General features: G+C 42.4%; 1 long non-coding RNA gene across 1 annotated transcript; it reads right to left on the bottom strand.

The window, feature by feature from the left end:
• Positions 1–13,437: 13,437 nt before the first annotated feature.
• LOC113274199 lies at positions 13,438–18,726 on the bottom strand. Its single transcript, XR_003322856.1, has 5 exons — positions 18,531–18,726; positions 18,338–18,414; positions 17,279–17,364; positions 16,568–16,650; positions 13,438–15,641 (listed from the first exon to the last, which is right to left on the bottom strand). It is a non-coding gene; the product is annotated as an uncharacterized LOC113274199 (long non-coding RNA).
• Positions 18,727–24,997: the final 6,271 nt, after the last annotated feature.

Below are 24,997 nucleotides of genomic sequence, written 5' to 3'. Positions count from 1 at the left end.
CCGCCTTAGGAAAACGAAACCTAACGCGAACCCAAGCTTAAAATTTGGAATAGAACGAGACCGATAGGGTAACGAGCTTAATAGGAAACTCGTTCGAAAAATATTGGTTGCTCTTTAAGCACACTCCAAAGTTCATGATGGTTTCTGTGGGTTGAATGCGTGACTGCGCCGCCTTGTGATAGCGGTGAGGCCTTGGGTATCAAATCTCCACTGAGCTTCCCTCGCCTCAATTCAACTTACTTTGACTCGGATTGATTCCAGAGGGGTTTGCTCAAATTGCAACGAATTCCCTTTCGAAAGATAGAAGCTGGTCTAGAAACAATCTAAGTGGAGCCATCATGCTTTTTGTTTGCTAGAAATCTTTAGGTTTGCTTTGGTGGAGTCGAGCCATCATGCCAACCATGCCAGCCGCACCACCGTGCCAACGGAAAACCATGTCAGCCACGTCTCCGCGCCAAGGCATGCCGACCATGCCAGCCGCACCACCGTGTCAATGGCAAGAAATGCCAGTCACGTCTCCGCGCCAAGGCATGCTGACCATGCCAGCCGCACCACCGTGCCAATGGAAAACCATGCCAACCATGACTTCGTGCCAAGACATGCCAACCATGCCAGCCGCGCCGCCGTGCCAATGGAAAACCATGCCATCCACGTCTCGGCGCCAAGGCATGCCAACCATGCCAACCACGACTCCGTGCCAAGGCATGCCAACCATGCAAGCCGCACCACCATTCCAATGGCGAACCATGCCAGCCACGTCTCCGCGCCAAGTCATGCCAACCATGCCAGCCACGTCTCCGCGCCAAGGCATGCCAACCATGCCATCCGCGCCACCTTGCCAATAGCAAACCATGCCAGCCACGTCTCCGTGCCAAGGCATGCCAACCATGCCATCCGCGCCACCGTGCCAATGGCAAACCATGCCAGCCACGTCTCTGCGCCAAGGCATGCCAACCATGCCATCCACGTCTTCGTGCCAAGGCATGCCAACCATGCCAGCCACGTCTCCACGCCAAGGCGTGCCTAAACCTTGCAGGCCTTTAACGCGTGGTAGCCTTTGGCCCAAATTTTGGCCGCGCCCAAACTATGCCAAAACCCTAGTATTTGGATGTGCCTAAACTATGCCAAAATCCTAGCTTGGCCATGCCTAAACCATGCCATACGGGCCTTTCCTTCACGGCTTCCAAAACGAAAGGTTGCAACTATCAACGGTCACCCTTCCATCTGAGATGCAAATCTTATCCGTCCAAGATCGCCAGGTAACGCGTGGTAGCCATTGGCCCAAATTTTGGCCGCGCCCAAACTATGCCAAAATCCTAGCTTGGCCACGCCTAAACCATGCCATACCGGCCTTTCCTTCACGGCTGCCAAAACGAAGGGTTGCAACAATCAACGGCCACCCTTCCATCTGAGATACAAATCTTAGCCGTCCAAGGTCGCCAGCTAACGCGTGGTAACCTTTGGACCAAATTTTGGTCGCGCCCAAACTATGCCAAAAACCTAGTTTTTGGCCGCGCCTAAACTATGCCAAAATCCTTGCTTGGCTACGCCTAAACCATGCTAGATGCACCACATGTTCCAATGGCATGCCGTGCAACCTTTCCGCGCCAAGGCATGCCAACCGTCCAACATGTGTCAATGGCATGACGTGCAACATTTCCGCGCCAAGGCATGCCAACCATGCCGCATGTGCCAATGGCATGCCGCGCCAAATCTCCGCGCCCAAAGCATACCAACCATGCCAGCGCTCCACATGTTCCAATGGCATGCCGTGCCAGCCACATATCCGCGCTAGGGAATGCCAACCATGTCATCCGCACCGCTGTGCCAAAACCACGCCATCCTTTCCTCCACGCCGTTGGCTGCCAAAACGAAGGGTTGCGACAATCAACGACCACCCTTCCATTTAAGTTGCAAATCTTAGCCGTCCAAGGTGGCCATCTAACGCTTGGAAACCTTTGGCCCAACGCCAAGCCCTAATTTTGGCCGCGCCCAAATTATGCAAAAACCCTAGTTCTTGGCCGCGCCTAAACTATGCCAAAATCCAAGCTTGGACATGCCTAACCATGTCAAAGCCATGTCGGACATGCTTTCATGTCGCTGGCTACCAAACGAAAGGTTGCAATAATCAACGGCTACCCTTCCTCTCAAGATGAAAATCTCGACCGTCGAGAGTCACCACCGAGCCGGAAAGTCTTCCAATCTCAACTTGCCAAACAGCAGCAACCTGCTACATGTTTTCCCAGAAAACACTCGAGACATCAACACATGTCACAAACTGGGGGATGCTCATTAGGGTATTGGTTTGGCGGTTTATAGCGTGCGGTGTACACTACGCCCGTTACAAGACAGTGTCATAAGAATGAGGCGGTTAGTAAATACCGGGAGTAATGGTGAAACGCTTTCCTTCATTATGGAACATCAATTCCAGGCGTTACCGGTTACCACCTCCTCCCATTTACTCATTTGTTTCCATTTCTTACGAGATCTGAGTACATTTCACTTCGACTTGTATAAATAGGTCTTACCTATTACCACCAAACAACAAGTTTTGTCCAGGAGCATACAACACTCAGAAATCACCTGTTAGCTTTCCTATATATGAGCTTACGCTTTCTGATACAAGTCAAAACAACTACTCTTCCAGAATCAACTATTCTGGTCTCAACGCTCTCTTTGCTTCCCTCCCCAAAACCAACCCTTCTCCTTCACTTTGTGACCGAAGCAAGTCTGGAACGGCCATTTCTTGGTTTAGACCGGATTTGTACAGATTTATCTCTCGAATCTAAAATACTCCCTTGCAGTACATTTTTTAAGGTTTAGACTCGTTTCTCACCCACAACACACGAAACCAGCAGAAACTGTTTTCACCCTCAAACAATTGGCGACCACAGTGGGAGATTCTCTCGGTTACAATATCAATTTCCAATTCCCGATTTCATTCTTCAACCCAGATTCTAAGATGGTGAAAGCGAACGATCCGCTCGGGGATCAATGGCTCAGTCACCAAGCGACTCAGTTACCAGACGGCCCAGTTACCAGTCATAACACGACAAGGGGTGACTGGGAGACTTCTAAGATGATATAAGCAAATGATCCGCCCAGGGATCCACGAATCGATTATCAGACGACTCAGGGACAACTGGGGACTTTCCACGATCACGGCGGCGCTTCTCACAAAAACTCGGACTTACACCCGGAAGATTCATTTTTCGTCCAGAGATCCGAAAAAACTAAGTCTTGACTAGACAAAATGCATGGTTTACTACTTCAAGTTTTCATGAGAATGATAAAACCGATAGCCATGTTATGTTTCATTCCACACTCTCTACCGACACGCAATTCTCACGGTTATGTGGTTTTCCTGGGATGTTTGCTCCACTTGCAATCGTAACCAAGACAACACTATTATAAAACAATTCATTCCAAATGAATAATCCAAAACCCTCGTAGATAACAGTTATCTATCAATTCAAATAAAACCATAAACCAGGCGCTTTTTTTACCTTTAAAAAAAATAGGAGAGCCAACCCCTTTTATAGGCATATCACTTTTGGAATTTGAATAAGGAAAGGATTTCCTATTTGAGCTACGTATGGAAAGAGATAACTGGGCCCGCAAGAAAAAGCCTCACGGTGCCCAACAGTCTGCGCCATGCCAAGCCAACAATCCGTTCCACGCCAAACCAGCACTGTGCCAAGCCAACAGTCCGCACCATGCCCATCCAACATTTCGCGCCATACCAAATCCAAGCCAGCGCCCATTGTATCCTTCCAGCGCCAGCATCTTGCATCCTTCCAGCGCTAACGGCTTGCATCCTTCCAGCACTAACAACTTGCATCTTTCCATCGCCAGCAGCTTGCATCCTTCCAACGCCAGCATCTTGCATCCTTCCAGCGCCAGCAGCTTGCATCCTTCCAACGCTAACAGATTGCATCCTTTCCAGCGCTAACAACTTGCACCTTCCAGCGCCATCTTCTCCGCTCCACAAACCAGCCAAAGCAGCGCCATCTTCACCCTTCGAAACAGCGCATGGCTCCAACACTCCGTGATCAAAACCACGCCATCTCTGCACGATACACCTACGATCACCAGAAGCAGAGCCGCTTCCGCCACCCCAACATTTCTTCAAGTATGACAGCTCCAACCGTCACCAGAGACGTTGCTACTCCACCATCAGGGAAAGATACTGGAAGAGCCAGAAGAAGCCGACCTCCTTTTACCACTGTTGATTTGATGGAAAGACAAAAGGTTCTCGTAAGGCTCAGACAGACGTGTTTATAACTCGGAAAGAGATGCCTATTTCCTAAAGACACTGACGGAGCGGCCACCATAAGAGTCACATTGAACCAAGAGGGAGATGACAAGGAATACTTTTAACATCCGGCGCAGGCACTTCAGCAGGACGTGCGTTTATAGATGAAGGGGCTCGCATTTCTCTTGAACGCCCAATAAAAGGGAATCAGCAATCCAATTTCATCACACGTAAGGATTAGGAACGACTTCTCCAAAATTGAGGCAAAGGAAATCAGCAACCTTCCTGAATTCACAGAGACCCTCTTCCCGTCAGGAGATGCATGATTTCTGGGGACCTCGCCCACAAAATCGTGCAGTATATGATGAAACAATTACGTGAGATTCTATATTTCTCCAAGGCGTAGCGTGAAGACATATTTGCATCCCTCAACCGCACTGCATCAGGAAAGCATCTGTTTCCAGCCAGAGAAGTCGTTTCCAAACCCCAACCTCTTATGGAAAGCACGATCGATAGATGGAAGTGGGGAATCCTAACCACTGTTCACTTGAGAGATGTCTAGTTTGACAGAACGCTGAGTGACGCAGTCTCCGACTTCAACATTGTAACTGTCAAGGATTTGAGAGTTTCAAGGCGCCGTTTCGACTTTATCTCCAGAAGTGGCTCCGCTTCAACGTTCTCCAGCAGCGGCTCCGCTTCAACGTTCGCTTCAGTAGCCGCTCCATTTCAACGTTCGCTCCAGCAGCCCCTCCGCTTCAGCGATATCTCCATAAGCTGCTCCAGGATCCGAAACAGCATTTGGCTCCTTAAGTTTCAACGTCCTCTCCAAGATCCGAATCCGCTTCAACACCACTCCTTCCTGCAAAGGGTCGTTTCACCATACTCCCCATGTCAAGGATCATGATCGCATCCAGCCAATCTTCGTAGTCATGGCCACCTTTTGATCCATCCCGCCAAAATTCGTGACCATGGACAGTTTGCACGCTTACGCATCCAGCCAATCCTTTTACTTCCATGGATTCCCATACAATTCTAGCCAACCTACTTTGTTCCCACGAAAATGTAGTCTCTTCTGATTACATCTGCTACCAAGAACTGTTGCCGCTCATTTTTTGATACCATCTAGAGATTCACCTCAGCAACAATCACTACAAAGGTAACCCGTACTCCTCCATATTTTAGTTTCACGTGGAAGAAGTAACAAAATCACCAATATGAATGCACGATGGTGATGTCTTTATCATGGTCAACCCACTGACCATACAATATGGAAACATGTAAACCATACTTGGGGACTGAGGATATACACAGAATCCTTTCACTGTCAAATCTCAGAAGACACGGTCAACCAAAAGGCCATAACCACAACAAGGTCATCTACTCTTCAAGGGTGTAGCGCAAGAATATCATAACCTCTCTGTCTAGAAGACGCTTTCAACACTTTACGAGGCCCCAGCGGATCCCAAGCCTGCTCAGAGGAAAACAACTTCAGAAGCTAAAGAAAAATACGACTGAGGACTTCTCATTGCAGTCCATCCCGACGACCATCAAAGACTCATGAGATAACTCCAGAGACACGGCTGAAACATTTTATTGAAGAAACAGAGAAAGCCACGATAAACAACATAACTCTCTCATTTCTGCCTCTTCGCTATCTATAATGTTTCGTCCATGTGCATCCCAGCGTCACATCCAGAAGAGTACAATAAGCTTGTGTCAAATCCCGTGGACATGGATTCAAGGCGATGCGATGAAAGTAGTCTACACATGGGGACTACCAGCATGAGACGCTTTCACTCCCCTCGACCTGGTTATTTCTGATTTCAACATCATCACTGCCGAAGTTTTACGAGCCGCGGGAATTTCTCAACATGAAGCCGTACATGTGCATCGAAAACTCCAAAAGCACGCCACAAAGATACAATCACATATTCATCCATGTCATCAGATCTAACAGAAATATAACTGGGGACTGCTCACCACATCCCATTCCATACGATAGTCCAAGATTCATAAGCTGGTTCGAAGGATGTCTCTTGGAACAAAGTCCTTGAAGACTTGATAGCAGCACATCGACAACAAAATGTCTCCCAACTCATCTATTTCATCATGTGTCTTCGGAAGATTTCTACCACAGAATCATCCACAACATATCAATCATCGCGATCAGAAGGTCCAGACACTGAACAACCTAAAGTCAAGGATGGACTGACAACGCAACAAAAATCTCCAAGATTAGCCCTGACATGATCGTTGCCGAGCATATATTTCATCCTTCTATCCCAAGAATGCAGCGGAGTTTTGGTAAATTTTGGATTCCACTGGAGAGACAATGCAGACGAAAACACAGATCCAGATGAGCAACAGAAGAGGGTCGATACCTCTTTTTATGTGGACGGAGTTTCTAGAGTTTGAAAAAAATGAAGATTCCTTCTTGCTCCATGAGCGGGAATATGTGACTGGGCGCGACTATGCCACCTCGGGCCCGCAATATTCCTCCTGAATTCTTCTTGAATTTTACTGTCGAGTTGTTTTCACTTCCCGAACGAGCTCAAAACCTACATATTCCCGAGGTGGGAGATAGGAAATTCTTTTCCGTTCAGAATGGAGGGGCAGACCGTCAAAATCCGAGTGCATACGAGAATTCTACAGTGATTCTAGTAAAGGGCGCTAATTAGGGTTTCGGCATGCCCGAACCCTAATTTAGACAAAGTTGTCATCATTCCACGGAGCTGAAGACGGCCATCATCCTTCCACGGAACTGAAGACAGTCGTCATCCTTCCGAGGAACGCAAGATAGCTCCACTCCAAGCCGCGCAATGCAAGCGACCCCATTCCAAGCCGACCAATGCTGACGGCTCCATTCCAGGCCGACCAATGCTGGCGAATCCATTACAGGCCGACCAATGCTGACGGATCCATTCCACGCCGACCAATGTTGACGGCTTCATTCCAAGCCGACCAATGCTAACGGCTCCCTTTCAAACCGATGCCAACAGTCTGCATCCCGGCCAGCAATCGTCTCTACCACTCTGCGGCCTAACCTGCATTGCCACGAGCAGAATTTACGCAAAGCCTCCAAACGCAAGGATCACGGATTCTCCTTATTTCTTGAAAAAGGTTAGACGAATCTTCCTGACCATCTTTCATGACTTGCGTTTTGTTTCTGTCCTTTCCTGTCACCATCTTATGCTTACCTCTCAACAATGCTCTTGTTTCGCGCTAAGCAGGGGACTTAATGTTAATGGTGGTTTTTAGCTTAGGGTTAAAATCGTAAAACCTTACATCTGACATGACGTCACTAAGACCACTAGCGCATTTATTGAATCAATCAACATGCCTACGTAATAATTACCAGGGTACTTTTTTTTATATATACATGTGTCATGTTCAACGGCAGAACCCTTAGTATTGACCGACATCATCTTCGTACATACCAAACCCCAATTCTCACTACACCGTGCCAATGGCAAACTATGCCAGCCACGTCTCCGCGCCAAGGCATGCCGACCATGCCAGCCGCACCACCGTGCCAACGGAAAACCATGCCAGCCACGTCTCCACGCCAAGGCATGCCGATCATTCCAACCGCACCACCGTGTCAACGACAAACCATGCCAGCCACGTCTCCGCGCCAAGGCATGCCAACCATGCCAGCCGCACCACCGTGCCAATGGAAAACCATGCCATCCATGTCTCCGATCCAAGGCATGCCAACCATGCCAGCCGCACCACCGTGCCAATGGAAAACCATTCCAGCCATGTCTCCGCTCCAAGGCATGCCAACCATGCCAGCCCCACCACCGTGCCAATGGCAAACCATGCCAGCCAAGTCTCCGCGCCAAGGCATGCCAGCTGCACCACCGTGCCAATGGAAAACCATGCCAGCCACGTCTCCGCGCTAATGGAAAACCATTCCAGCCACCATGCCAATGGAAAACCATGGTTGGCGTGCCTTGGCGCGGAGACGTGGCTGGCATGGTTTTTCATTGGAATGGTGGTGCAGATGGAATGGTCGGCATGCCTTGGCGCGGACACGTGGCTGGCATGGTTTGCATGCCTTGGCGCGGAGACGTGGCTGGCCTGGTTTGTCGTTGGCACGGTCGTGCGGCTGGCATGGTCGTCATGCCTTGGCGCGGAGACGTGGCTTGCATGGTTTTCCATTGGCATGGTGGTGCGGCTGGCATGATCGGCATGCATTGGCGCGGAGACGTGGCTGACATGGTTTGACATTGGCACGGTGGTGCGGATGGCATGGTCGGCATTCCTTGGTGCGGAGACGTGGCTGGCATGGTTTTCCATTACGACGGTGGCGTGAGAATTAGGGTTTGGTATGTACGAAGATAATGTCGGTCAATACTAAGGGTTCTGCAGTGGAACATGACACATGTATATAAAAAAAGGTACCTTGGTAATTCTTACGTAGGCATGTTGATTGATTCAATAAATGCACTAGTGTTCATAGTGACGTCATGTCAGATGTAAGGTTTTACGATTTTAACCCTAAGATAAAAACCACCATCAACAACAGTGTATTTCATTACCTCGTAGTGCGGGCGATGTGATATCCATCTTAAGTTCTCTGAAATACTTTTTCTGTCGACTGCCAACTCTTTTTCAACGTGAAATTCATTATTAGGATGAACCTTGACTTTAAAGGAATATAACATAGCAAACATACACTTTTTCTACAACCTATTACCTTATCTTTTAACCAATCGCAAAAAGAGTTAGAGTGCTCTTTCTCCAGCCATGCTCGCTTTTTAATATGATATTTAGTTTTCAGATAGAGCTTGTGTCGGCTGTTATGTACAATAACCAATGTTATTATGTTTTGTACCAAAAAAAAAAGAAAAAATAAACATGAAAATAAACAAATTAATACTTACTCTATGTAAGGCTCAATTTCAGGAGTGTTCTGCATTACATAGAAATGTGTTTGTCTCAACTGTTCAGCGGTAATTATACACGGCTCTTCGGCTGATAGTGGTTCTCCCTCCATAACAGTTTCAGAATCCTGACCATTGTGAGATGTATTTTATGCATATCCAGTGGAATACCAATTGTCTTGATGTTTCTATGGTACTCAAAATATATCTCAATTGTCTCTTCAGCAACATTTTCTTCAGCAATGCATCCACAAGGTTGATTCTTGTTCCGAACTGTTGATGGTGGTTTTTAGCTTAGGGTTAAAATCGTAAAATCTTAGTCAAACAGTGACGTCACAATTGAGTAATAATGTCGCCACTAGCACATTTATTGAACCGTTCAACATGTCTGTATAAAATTACCGGGGTACCTTTTTTTGCGTATATGCCATGCTCTACGGCAGAGCCCTCGGTACTGACTGGCATCATCTCTACACATGTCATCCACGCATGCTAGCCAAACGTGCCAAAGGCATGCCATGTCAGCCACATCTCCGCGCCAAAGGCATGCCATCCGCACCATCGTGCCAATGGCCTGCCATGCCATCCACATCTCCGCGCCAAAGGCATGCCAACCATGCCATCCACATCTCCGCGCCAAGGAATGCCAACCATGCCAGCCGCACCACGGTGCCAATGGCATACCATGCCAGCCACATCTTCGCGCCAAGGCGTTCCAACCATGCCAGCCAAACCACGGTGCCAATGGTATACCATGCCATCCGCATCTCCATGCCAAGGTATGCCAACCATGCCATCCGCACCACAGTGCCAATGGCATACCATGCCAGCCACATCTCCGCGCCATGGCATACCAACCATGCCATCCGCACCACAGTGCCAATGACATACAATGCCAGCCACATCTCCGCGCCAAAGCCATGCTGGACCTACCACATGCCGCTGGCTGCCAAACGAAGGGTTGCAACAATCAACGACTACCTTTCCATCTGGGATGCATATCTCAGCCGTCCAAGTTCGCCACATAACGCATGGAAACTTTCGGACCAAGGCCAAACATCACGGTTTATGCCAAAATCCTAATTTTGGCTGCGCCTAAAACATGCCAAAGCCATGCGGTCCTACCAGCATGTCGCTGGCTGCCAAACGAAGGATTGCAACAATCAACGACTACCCTTCCATCTGAGATGCAGATCTCAGCCGTCCAAGTTCGCCACCTAACGCATGGCAACTTCCGGCCCAAGGCCAAACATCACGGTTTATGCCAAAACCCTAATTTTGGCCGCGCCTATAACATGCCAAAGCCATGCGACCCTACCACCATGTCGCTGGATGCCAAACGAAGGGTTGCAACAATCAACGGCTACCCTTCCATCTGAGATGCAGATCTCAGCCATCTAAGTTCGCCACCTAATGCATGGCAACTTCCGGCCCAAGGCCAAATATCATGGTTTATGCCAAAACCCTAATTTTGGTCGCGCCTAAAACATGCCAAAGCCATGCGGCCCTACCACCATGCCGCTGGCTTCCAAACGAAGGGTTGCAACAATCAACGGATACCCTTCATCTGAGATGCATAGGTCAGCCGTCCAAGTTCGCCACCTAACGCATGGCAACTTCCGTCCCAAGGCCAAACATCACGGTTTATGCCAAAACCCTAATTTTGGCCGCGCCTAAAACATGCCAAAGTCATGCGGCCCTACCACCATGTCGCTGGCTGCTAAGCGAAGGGTTGCAACAATTAACGACTACCCTTCCATCTGAGATGCAGATCTCAGTCGTCCAAGTTCACCACCTAACGCATGGCAACTTCCGGCCCAAGGCCAAACATCACGGTTTATGCCAAAACCCTAATTTTGGTCGCGCCTAAAACATGCCAAAGCCATGCGGCCCTACCACCATGTCGTTGGATGCCAGACGAAGGGTTGCAACAATCAACGGCTACCCTTCCATCTGAGATGTATATCTCAGCCGTACAAGTTCGCCACCTAACACATGGAAACTTCCGACCCAAGTCCAAACATCACGGTTTATGCCAAAACCCTAATTTTGGCCGCGCCTAAAACATGCCAAAGCCATGCCGCCCCTACCACATGTCACTGGCTGCCAAACGAAGGGTTGCAACAGTCAACGGCCGCCCTTCCTCCTGAGATGCAAATCTTAGCCGTACAAGCTTGCCATCAAACGCATGGCCACTTTTGGCATAATGCCAAGCACTAATTTTGGCCGCACCTAAACTATGCCAAAACCCTAGTTTTGGCCGCGCCTAAACGACGCCAAAATCCTAGCTCGTCCGCGCCTAAACCATCCCACTGGATGCAAACGAAGGATTGCAACAATCAACGGCCATCCTTCCTCCTGGGATACGAATCTCAGCCATACAAACTTGCCACCAAACGATTTATGACAATCTCTTGGCCACGACGCCAAAACCCTAATTGGTCGTGCCAAGAGCATGCAAGCGCTGCAACCATGCCGCTGGTTGCCAAACGAAGGGTTGCAACAATCTACGGATACCCTTCCTCCTGAGATGCAGATCGCATACGTACAAACCTTCCACCAAACGACTCGCGGCACCAACTTGGATGCGATGCTAACTCTCTGGTCACGACACCAACCTGGATACGATGCTTATTCTTTGGTCACGACACCAACTTGGCTACAAACGCCAAATCCTTTGGCCACGCCACTCGTAGCAACATGCTACACGTTTTCCACGAAAACACTCGAGACATCAAAACATGTCATAAACTGGGGATGCTCATCAGGGTATTGGTCTGGCGGTTTACAGCGTGCGGCGTACACTACGCCCGTTACAGGAAAGTGTCATAAGGGCGAGGCGGTTAGTAAATACAAGAAGTAATGGTGAAACGTTTTCTTCATTATGGAAACATCAATTCCAGGCGTTACCCGTTACCATTTTCTTCCATTTACTCAACCGTTTCCACTTCTTACGAGACCAGGGTACGTTTCGTTGCGACTTGTATAAATAGGTCTCACCTATTTCCACCAAGGACAAGTTTTTTGGTCAGGAGAATACAACACTCAGAAATCACTTGTTAGCTTTCCCATTTGTTAGCTTTCACTTTCTGATACAAGTCGTCAAACAACTACTCTTCCAGAATCAACTATTCTGGTCTCAACACTCTCTTCGCTTCCCTCCGTAGACCAACCCTTCTCCTTCACTTTGTGACCGAAGCAAGTCTGGAACGGCCATTTCTTGGTTTAGGCCGAATTTGTACAGATTTATCTCTCGAATCAAAGTACTCCCTTGCAGTACATTGTTTAGAGTTTAGACTCGTTTCTCACCCACACACACGAAATTACCGAAATCAGCAGAAACCGTTTTCACCTTCAAACACGAACATGCCCCTTGATAACCTTCATACACCTTTCGAAATGATACATCCATCGAAAGCAAACCGGACCACATAATTTCACTTCCCTGGTAAAATGTACAGTTAAATGAATCATGATGTCGAAGAAGGATGGAAGAAAATACTTCTCTAGTAAGCATAACGTCACACAGAGCTACTCTTGCAATTTATCTAGCTCTTCCACGTAGATTTCTTTTGCAGATATTGATCTGAAGAAGAAGCAAAACCTGATAATAACATATCTCACAAGTGTAGGCATAATTGATCGAATAGCGACGGGAAAAAATTATTGCATAAGCATATGATTTAAGTACGGTCTCTTTTCGGTTCACAAGAGTGGAAAAATTCGAACAATACCCTTCTGGAACTTTTAACTCGGATAGTGTCTTCAAGAATATGTCCTTTTCTTCTGTGGTTAATGTATAGAATGCTGCGGGAAGTATCGTTCCTTTGTCATCAGTCTTAGGGTGCAACTCCGATTTTAACCCCAAGCGCACCAAATCCTTTATGGCATTTAATCCATCTTTCGTACTCCCGTTGTGCAGCAACGTTCGGTCGGGAAACCGAGGTTACGTTCATCTCGAACCGGCATGTTTCCATAAAAGTAAATTCCATGAAACATCTTACTTTAGATAACTTAGCTCGAATCCTTTACTTACATCTTTATATTAGCATGATCGGATAATACTAGCACGAATATATAATCAATAAGATAATAGACAATCATACACGACACAAAGATTACGTGGTTCACCTTTGAAGGCTACATCCACTGCCAAAACTACCCCGCGATTCTTCATTATCATAACAAGTTATTACATCGACACTTCATATAATCAACTACTTATATAACCCACTAGCGTTAAACGTTAGAAACAACAAGACATATTACGAAGAGTTTACCTCTTCCTTTGTTCTTCTTCTTCCATAAACCTTCACCGCCATGGTCGCTTCGACTTTGGACAAGAAGAAAAAACATCACGAACTCTAGCTTCTCCAATACGAACCCTAGAAACTCTAGATTTCTCCCGTACCCGTTCTCACTACAAGTCTCTCTTCTCACATAGATTTTGCTCCATCACCAACCATTGTAGGACAAAACAGTTGTGACCCAATCACTCTTATAAAGAGAGAGGATTCTACAAGAGAATGAATTTCTACTCACCACATAAGCCTTCACCACATAAGCCTTCTTATATAGTAGAAAATCTTTGATCCCCAAGTCTTAGAACTCCTAAAAATAGACTCACACCTTAATTAGGAAATCCTAAACAAGAAAACCATAACTTGGGAAACACCCACATTATGTTCCGATAAGTTCCGGAATCTTCACGGAACAAAACCCCAACACGTTCCAGCAAGACTTTGTCCCACATTCTTTTCGACGTGCATGAAATCAATAAAATGTTGGACATCATTATAACGTCAATATCTAAGTAGTCGCTGCCATATGTTGTCCTTTCTCCAGTAGGTGGTTTCCCTGCCTTCCTCTTCCTCACCTGACCTATCGATTTCCTTTGATATTTTTCTGATGCGCTTAATCTTCGTTTTTTTGATGCGCTTCATCTTTCCACCTTCTCTGGGTGTAGCTTGCACGTCTTCCACTTAAGTATTCTTCCCCTTCTTTCCCCATGAATTCTTTATACATTTTACTTCCTCATATATCTCTTCCCCGGTTATTGGTTCTGGAGCAGTCTCCCACTCTTGTTTTCCGCCAAATGCCTTCTTCTTCCTTCTGAATGGATGCTCATAGGGTAAAAATCTTCTATAACCAACATAAACATTCTTGTTCGAGTCATGAAGCCTAATACCGTGAGTTTTTTTCCTACACACTACACAACCATGATATCCAGCGTAGCGACAGCCACATAGTGTACCAAGAGCAAGATAATCGTTTATCGCCCACAAAACAACTGCACGTAGAGTAAGAATTGAGAATCTTTAACAAGAGGTTCTAAAAGGACATCGATGATGTTTCCAGGCGCACCGTCTATAAGTAACGACAACATGATGAACTTTCTATTCATACACAACCACGGTGGAAGGTTGTAAATCACAACCAAAACTGGCAATACACTGTGATGTTTGGTGCCTGTGTTTACATCAACTCCATCAGCCGAAGCAGCTAACCGCAGATTTCTTGGATCACCTTTAATTTCTGGGAATTTGTCATCTATCTCTCTCCAAGCATGTGAGTCTGCCGGATGACGTAAAACACCATCTTTGGTTCTAGTGGTATGGTGCCATATCAAATCTTCTGTTGTGGGCGATTGAAACAACCGCTTAAATCTTGGGATGATGTCGAAGTACCACAATACCTTTGCTGGAATATTCTCGTACACTTTACCGTCCCTGTCAACTTTCCTTCTGGGTGTTTTACAAGTAGGACACTTTTTCATCCTTGTACTCGTTCCTATAAAGAATGCAGTTGCTGATACATGCATGTATCTTTGTGTACCCTGAACCCATTGCTTTCAATATTTTCTTGGCATGATATGTACTCCTCGCCATTAACTTACCTTCTTTGGGAAGCATGTCCTTTAACAAGGGTAATGGTTCATTAAAAAACATGCCTGATGCACCGTGCTTACTCTTCAACTTGAACAGCTGCACAATTGCAGACAACTTTGTGAAGCTGGGACATCCTTCGTATAAGGGCTTTTCAGCATCTTCAAGTAACTTTTTAAACTTTATAGGGTCATCTGCGAACTGTTCTGCAGCCTACATCATATCTATAGTGTCTGGAGCATCAGTGGGAGTTCCCATTCCAAAATCTTCGTCTGGAGCATCAGTGGGAGTTCTTATTCCGAAATCTTCAAATTCAGCGTGCATACCATTGTTGACGTTAACTGGCATACTACTAGTTGCCTCCTCCTTTTCCCCATGCTTAGTCCAAGTAGTATACGTTTGATCGATTCCATTTAAGAATAATGATCTTCTACGTCGCCAACTGAGCATGCACAATAATTTAAACAATCCGTACATGGACACAGCATAAGAAATTCTTCAAATGTCTCACCCTCCTCCTTGACATGGTTGACAGCATACCGCAGAAACGCCGCGACTCCTTCTCTATAGTGTATTTTTGTTCTATCAGTACTCATCTAGGATTTATCCATTCTGAAACGCAAAGAGAACCAATAGATCAATTACATCAGCTGCACTTCAATGAAAGCAGAAACTGATAAATCAATTCAGAAATATAAGTCTAACAATAACTAATAAATATGTTTCGTTTCAAAACAGTTGTTATCCCCTGACTTAAGAATTTAGACATACAAGTCTTGAAATTACCAATAAATTCAGCACAATTTAAAACATAAAAAATGTATATAGACAAACATGGCAATAACAGATGAAACAGGCCGTATGCAATTTCATCATAGAATAAGACAAATTCTAAGTGGTACTTTTTATAATGCCAAGAGTTTGAGAAATCAAAGTTGGGATTACTGTTTGTGGAGATGCATATTGGCTGAGATGGAAGGGAGACAAGGAGATGGTCATTATTGCAACAGCTACAGGTGATGGATGTGCTTTAAGGATTAAGAGCAGTTAAACGTGGGTGGTCTGACTGGTGCTGTCGGGATTTAGAAAGCGGCACTAGTTCTGGTGTTGATTAAATGGTGGTGTTCTGGAGTTGGTAGATTTTTGCGAGAATGAATTGCAGCAGCTCTAGAGTCGGTGTGTTTGGTAAATTAGAGTCAAATGGTGATCTTTGCAGTCGGTGGTTAGAGTCAACAGTGTCATATCACAAACCATAATCACACATCCACACAATCCCATAATCAAAGTGTCATTTCCAATAAATATTCTAATTGATTAACTTAGCAATATCAGATCATAAGTAGTATGTCCCTACTTCTATAATTGATATAATTGGCAACTTTTATATCTCTGGGAACTCAAATCTGTTTTCTTTAGACAGATGTGAAGTCACATCAGTCAAGAAAGAGCTCTAGTGTTCATGAAGAATGATTGGAAATGACAACGAGAAATAAACTACAACAGGTAACAGCAGTATTATTGAGTCAAGAAAGAACCACCTTTGTTTTCCTTTTCGGTTAACCGCAATTGATTGCTCTTGTGCAAAGCTGTTCAATCCACTTATGAATAGCATGCCATTTTCCTGCAAAAATATATCCAAGAAGTTAGTTAAATCTCCATGCTCTAGAACTAACTTTTCATAGAGTTTCAACAAACACCACAGAAGAACAGAAGAGAAGCTTCAGTTCAAATTTAACCTTCGGTGCAATGGAAAATAAACGGAATAATTCACTCTTTGTGTCAATACTTGATATGGTGCCATAAACGATACATTATTGTCGAAAAATCTAGAGACTTCATTAGCTTGTTCCCTCTCAGTTTTAGGAGTGTTGTAGTAACCCTTATCAATGCCATTTAAGATGTTCTTAACCTCTACAACTTTGCCTTTATAGTCACCTAACGGAATACCGCATTCATGATTCAGAAATATCTCTACAACATTTTCGAAATGCAGTAGAAAATAATCTGAATGTAATCCCTAACAAAGCCGGTATTCTCGCAATCAATCTATTGAAAAGTTGCTAATGAACGTTTTAAGTAATCAACAATTCCAGTTCAATTCTTGTAAAACTTGTAAATGATACAGAAGATTTCAAATTGAATGTAATTCCCTGCCAATGTAATAATGTTCATGAAGTATGATTGAACAATGACAAAGAGAAATAAACTACAACAGTAACATGAGTATTATCGAGTCGAGAAAAAACCACCTTTGTTATTCTTTTCAGTTAAGCGCAATTGACTGCTCTTGTGCAAAGCTGTCCAATCCACTTATGAATAATAGCATGTGATTATCCTGCAAGAGTATATCCAATAAGTTAGTTAAATCAGCAAACACAAGCATTCTTAACTGAAAACATCCCCTTTTTGTCACCAAACCAAATGAGTTGATCTTTAACAGTAGGAACTAAACTAACAGTGACCAGCAGATGCACAACGACAGTTAACTTCTTATCTCACAGTCATACAATTTCCTACTCTAATTCAAACTTAACTCCCAAACAAAATCATCCCCAGCAATACAGCACACAAAGACTGATAGAAGACAAGTGATATAACCTAGAGATTTCGAACGCCCAGACAACCTACTTTCAAGGATTTGCACACTTTTTTCCAACCCACCCAGTGGGTTTTTTTAACATCATCAGAATCATCCTAAAAGAAGTAACTTATTACCTTCTCAAAACATTTTATCGCATGCTTAGAACCCATAAACAATGTAAATAGGAATCCTTTGCAGCACAGTTTTGGTAACTTTGGAGAGCATCTTCCTCTTCCAAGAAGCATGCCATCCTTTACAAATTTTTATTACCTTTTCCCATTTAGAGGCAGAGTTGGTTTTATCCCCCACAGGCATACATGGAAAAGAGGCAGGAATAAGGTACTATCAGAGCAGTCCATAATCTCAGCAAAGACCTTGTCTTTAAACTCCAAGAATGACCATTTGATCACATGCAATCGAGCAGTAATAGTGTAATACCCAAACTATCTAATATAAAACGGCAAGTGAAAAGTTGTGGGGCAAAAAGTAGCTTCATGCTGTAATCGACCATTTTTGATCATCTGCAATCGAGCAGTACTGGCAACTTACATTGATTGTTAGCTCTATAAGTACAACGATGTATAATTGAAATCAAGCTAAGGAAGCAATTCAACTGACTTCACGGATACAGTAACAACACTTTGATACATCGATAAACTACATACATAGCAAATTCAGACATCAATCGAATACAAAGTTGTAAAACAAAAACTAAGCAGAAATTTACCTTTTTTCCCAAAATTTTGGTTGAATCTAATTGGTTTTCAACAATTTCTTCAACTTTTCTTTCTTTAATTTTAGTCCCTACAGATAAAATGTACATTAATCAACAAATATTAAAGATTCAATATGAACTCATGCATCTATCAAATCAAATTTTATAACTAATTTAACTATAGATAAGCATAAAAATGATATACCTTGGATGTTTTTTTATCTCGGAACTGATAATACCCCAAAAAAGGTGTATCTCTTAACATCCCTGGACTAATTTTAGAGTTGAACTTATATATTCCAAAACATCAAGTAGGAATAATCCCGCCCAAAAGGATTTTCTTTTGATTTCATCCCGCCCAAAATGAAAATGTTAGGGTTCAAATCGAAAAAAGAATTGACCGAGATTATTCCCGCTAGATGTTCTTCTTTCATTCCTTCTCAATATACTCTTTCATCCTACGGCGATGCAGAAATATTTCCAAAATTCCAGACTAAATCTTCTATGAATAACCACTAATTCTCCTTTTCCTCTAACAAACTTTCCCTAATTTAAAACAAAAAAGAATATCTCACGAAATTTACCCTCGTTATCTCCGGTTCTCTCTACTGCTTTGCAACGTTGTTTTGGGGGAAGGCAAAAGAAAGAAAGAAAATTTGGCATTATGTCACTCTCGTGTGATAGTCAGGCCAGGTGTAAACAAAGAAAAAAAAAAGTGAACATTTTTAATTTCGTCAGATGGACACTTCTATACCTTTGTTAGTACGTGGCTCACCTGTGTTAGTGCACGTAGGATTTGCAAGCTAGGAGCCTAGGACATATACAAAGAAAAAATCTTTTTTTTTTATATTTGTTTTTTTCTCTTATAAAACCACAATCCTGGGTAGCTAGCTCAGCTGGTCACCTGCGTTCCTTAAAGGTTGATGCGTTTCAGGAGATCCCAGATTCGAGTTCTCGATGGCGCAATATTGCAGTATTTGACATGGAAGGTAGAGTTAGCTTGCCCCCATACGACATAATCAACCCCCTATCCGCTTCGGCTCCCTTGGCTGGTTCCCCATGAGACTCGCTGGTAGGCTAGCACAACAACCTGTTTAATTAATGTAGTAGTACGTTGTTGGACTTAGCTTGTTAGGCTTCCAACTAGTTTCATATAATAATCGTTATTATATTTTTATTTTATTTTTATTTTTGATGAAAGGGAACCACTGAGGCATCTATTAAGAAAACCAAATGGTATATTTACAGAGACTTGGCTGGCTGGGAGACGCGCAACAAGTTGCGGTCCAACTAGTTAGGTATATTATTTAATAATAAGGGTACATTGGAAAAATGCAAAGGTCTTTTGTTAGATTAGTTTGCGAGTATAATTAAATTATTTCGCCACACAATTTTATTTAAATTAAAAATTAGAGTTACATGATGATTTACGGTCTCGTTCATAATTAGGTCGATCTTTAGTTACATGGCATATGTTATTAATGAAGAAGAATGTTGGCATATCTTTTGGTCCTCTGAAGAACAAATATCCTGCCATTTTTAAGGCAGTCAGCAACAAGAATGCTTCACCTTAGGAGATGATGGAAAATGGGAAATTGAAATGTCAGACTAGAAGAAGATCATACCAGCATGAACAATTTGAATGGGATATGTTGTGTAATGATCATGGCCCTGTTCATGGTTTGAATGAAGAAGAGGATGTGGTGGAGGTTATGAAGGATTTTTCAGTAAAGAAGTGTTATGAGTTGTTAGTATAGGATGATACCAGATGGGTTTTTAACAAGTTTTTATGGAAACAAGGTATACCAGCTACGGTAAGCTTCATGCTATGGGCTACATTTCATGATTCTTTACCCACTCTTTCAATGCTTAAGTATAGAGGGATGGATATTGAAAATACCTTGTGTATTTTCAGTAAGAGGGGGGAGGAAAATGCAGACCATTTGTTTGTTGGATGCTCTTTTGCTCATGAAGTCTGGTGTCATTTCATTAAGGCTTTTAGAGTTTCCTGGGTAGCTCCTATCTCAGTGAAAATCTTCTTTTTAGCATGGGATTTGAATAACTTACAAGGCAGATGTAAAAGGATATGGTGGAAGGTGATATATGTTGTGTTTTGGCAATTGTGGACTGAGAGAAATAGAAGGAATCATGGAGGAAGAGCAATGAAAGTTGAGGAAATTTTAATGTTGGTAAAGCAGAATACAGTGCTTTGGTGCTCTGAGGAAGATGTGTTTGTTAATGTCAGTGTAAACCAAGTTTTATTTCAGTGGGAGACTGTTCTATGTGATGTTTTAAACAGCTCCTTCCCTTGTACATTTTTCCTCTTTTAATATAACCATTCCAATTCTTGTTACATGGCATATTGAAATCAATATTGGGGTAATTGTCGAGTTTCGCTCATAATTATGAAGAAACTGGAACTTCATCATATAGATTTCAGGCGATTTTGGTCAAATTTTAGTTACATAATCAAAACTGGACACTATAATTAAAATTTTGATTAGGTCGAACGAGTTAGAAGAAAAATGAAGAAACTGAAACTTCATCCTTTCGAATTGAGACGATTTGCATCTTAAATTTAGTTACATAATCAAGAGAAGACTCGACACTTCAATTGAAAATCACTAGATCGTAGTCGCTACGACTGAATATACTCGTTATGGATGGTTTATATCTATGTATTTCCAAATAATTCAATCAAATTGTCCACAATCTTCCAAGAAGATTACTCGACCGTACTTGCTATGACCAATTCTCGACAAATTTGATCAAACTATTCACAATTTTGCATAAATCAAAAATCACTGTGTATCGTAGTCATTATGACTCAATATACCTGAAAAAGCGGGGGTCTAACAACCACACCCAATATTTCGATTAACAATCTGTATGGACTAACTCCAATATACTTTCTAGAGAATCAACTAGATAGTCAGACTCAATCTAGAAAAAAGTATATCGAGGAGTTAATATCTCTCTCACTTGATTTGATTTTTACTCAAGAAAATAAGAATTTGCGAGTCTTTATCAAATACAAGGATAATAAACTTGAATGGTACCAAATACCAATATCCAAGGATCGATCAATTTCCAATCAACAACCAAAGGTTGGATTTCACAATTGATTCATACAACGCACAAACTGTGATATTTCAACTATATAACAAAATATAATGCGGAATAGAAATAACACAGATACCAGAAATTTTGTTAACGAGGAAACCGCAAAAGCAGAAAAACCTCAGGACCTAGTCCAGATTGAACACCACACTGTATTAAGCCGCTACAGACACTATCCTACTACAAACTAACTTCGGTCTGGACTGTAGTTGAACCCTAATCAATATCACACTGATTCAAGGTACAGTTGCGCTCCTTACGTCTATGTTCCCAGCAGGATACTACGCACTTGATTCCCTTAGTTGATCTCACCGACAACCAAGAGTTGCTACGACCCAAAGTCGAAGACTTTAATAAACAAATCTGTATCACACAGAAAAGTCTACGATAATAGATAAATCTGTCTCCCACAGATAAACTTACGAGTTTGTTCCGTCTTTTGATAAAATCAAGGTGAACAGGAACCAATCGATAACCCGAACTTATATTCCCGAAGAACACCTAGAATTATCAATCACCTCACAATAAACTTAATCGACTAGTGAAACAAGTTATTGCGGAATCACAAACGATGAGACGAAGATGTTTGTGATTTCTTTTTATCTTGCCCTATCGGAGATGTAATCTCAAGCCAATTATTCAATGGAAATCGTATGATAGAAAATGGCAAGATCAGGTCGCTCAACTACAAGAGAAGTAGTTTCGTCTGGCTTCACAATCCCAATGAAGTATTTAAGTCGTTAACCGACAGGGTCTCGAGAAGAAACCTACGGTTAAAGGAGAATCGACTCTAGCAAAACCAACTATTATCACACAGGAGGTGTGGGGATTAGTTTTTCCAGTTGCTAGACGTCTCCATTATATAGTTTTCAAATCAGGGTTTGCAATCTAAGTTACCTTGGTAACAAAGCATTCAATATTCACCGCTAGATCAAAAACCTGATTTATCCAAGATAATATCTTTCAGCCATTAGATTGAAACTTAGCTTGTCACACACAAATGAAATGTATTTCATTTAGGTTTGAGTAACCGTGCCTAAACGTGTACACTTGGTTGGTTCACAAATAGTTAACCAATGGTTAGCCATATGAGCACTTTCATATTAACCGTATTCATCTTTCTCATAACTAGTTCAAATGACTCATAAGAACTAGTTGAAGAATTGTTTAGTTGCTTAGGTCTTCATGCATAGACACAATTGAAACAAAATCGGTTTGATTCACTTGAATCAATTCATGAAAAATATAGCCACGGTTTGCGAAGATTGCATTCCTTATTGATTTATTATTTAAGTTCATGAACTACCGATTTGAGAAGTATAACCAGCTTGGGTACATGTACGGGTACGTGTACCATAGCTAATGGAATTGAGTTTACAAACCCAGCAAAGATTTTCGGTCGAAAACTTTCATGGGTAAGCGTACCTAAGGTGACTGGTTTAACAGTTTGCGAACTACAAACTTCAACAGAAATTTTCTGTTCAAAAACTTTCACTGGTACGCGTACCCAACCTGTCTCCTTCACCAATACCGCATGCACACATATGCACGCACTTGGCTTCCGGCACATGGATTTATACACTAATGTGCGAACATACTATATATGCTTATATCCATAGTTGGTTGCATAAAACATTTCAATCATTGAAACATTCTTCTATAGTGTTATAATAGTCGTTAGACATAAAGAATCGACTATCGTCATCAAAGTTATTTTCAAGATTGAAACATCATAATGAATTTCGTCACGGGTAAAGATGAAAATGGTTAAAGCAAAAGCTTCACCAACACATATCTCGAGAAAAAGATAGGCGAGTAAACTCGGCTCGAAATAGCAAATGTGTATGTATGAAAACTATCATACTATACGACTTTTGTCTCAAGAGTAGGAGATAGAGTAGATAGACTTTTGAGTGACATATGAGTTCAAGTTTCCACATACCTTTTGGTCGGATGAAGTTCCACTGGTTCCTTGAGTAGTTCTTCGTCTTCGTAAGATAATCGCCATGGAGTCTGGAGCTCAACTATACTTAACTATCCTAGACCGAGACTTTGTCATACGTAAACTAGAAATCAAGAAATGTAGTTTTGATCACTAATATTGACAAACATGCTTGAGATAGAAACGCATGCGAGTTCGACCGAGCAATGCTCTAACAATACCCGTTATGGATGGTTTATCCTTATGTATTTCCATAATACTTCAATCAAATTATCCCCAATATTCCCATAAGATTACTCGACCGTACTTGTTATGACCAATTATCAACAAATTTGATCCAACTATTCACAATTTCGCATTGATCGAAAATCATTAGATCATAGCGTTATGACTCAATATGCTCTTCATGACTGGTTTATCCATGTATTTCCATCTACTTTAATAAAATTGCCCACAATCTTCCAAGAAGATTACTCGACCATACTTTTTATGACCAATTCTCAACAAATTTGATCCAACTATTCACAATTTTGCTTAAATCGAAAATCACTAGACCATAGTCGTTATGACTCAATATACTCGTTATGGATGGTTTATCCATGATCTACTTTAATAAAATTTCCCAAGATATTCCACGAAGATTACTCGACCATACTTGGTATGACCAATTCTCAACAAATGTGATCCAACTATTCACAATTTTGCATAAATCGAAAATCACTATAGTCGTTATGACTCAATATACTCGTTATATATGGCTGGTTTATCCATGACCTACTTCAAAAAAAATTTCCCACAATCTTGCAAGAAGATTAATCGACCATACTTGTTATGACCAATTCTAAACAAATTTGATCCAACTATTCACAATTTTACGTAAATAGAAAATCACTAGATTATAGTCGTTATAACTCAATACACTCGTTATGGCTGGTTTATCCATGATCTACTTTAATAAAATTTCCCATAATATTCCAAGAATATTACTCGACCATACTTGCTATGACCAATTCTCAACAAATTTGATCCAACTATTTACAATTTTGGATAAATCGAAAATCACTAGATCATAGTCGTTATGACTCAATATACTCGTTATGGCTGGTTTATCCATGATCTACTTTAATAAAATTTCCCATGATCTTCCAAGAAGATTACTCGACCATACTTGTTATAACCAATTCTCAACAAATGTGATCCAATTATTCACAATTTTGCATAAATCGAAAATCACTAGATCATAGTCGTTATGACTCGATGTACTCGTTATGGATGGTTTATCCATGACCTACTTTTAAAAAAAATTTGCCCACAATCTTCCAAGAAGATTACTCGACCATACTTGATATGACCAATTCTAAACAAATTTGATCCAACTATTCACAATTTTGCATAAATCGAAAATCACTAGATCATAGTCGTTATGACTCAATATACTCGTTATGGATGGTTTATCCATGATCTATTTTAATAAAATTGCCCATAATATTCCAAGAAGATTACTCGACCATGCTTGATATGACCAATTCTCAACAAATTTGATTCAATTATTCATAATTTTGCATAAATCTAAAATCATTAGATCATAGTCGTTATGACTCAATATACTC

Source organism: Papaver somniferum, chromosome 4 (genome assembly GCF_003573695.1).
Source record: "Papaver somniferum cultivar HN1 chromosome 4, ASM357369v1, whole genome shotgun sequence".
Lineage (NCBI taxonomy): Eukaryota > Viridiplantae > Streptophyta > Magnoliopsida > Ranunculales > Papaveraceae > Papaver > Papaver somniferum.
Note: the sequence above shows the minus strand (reverse complement) of the source record. Positions and strands in the feature narration are given on the sequence as shown.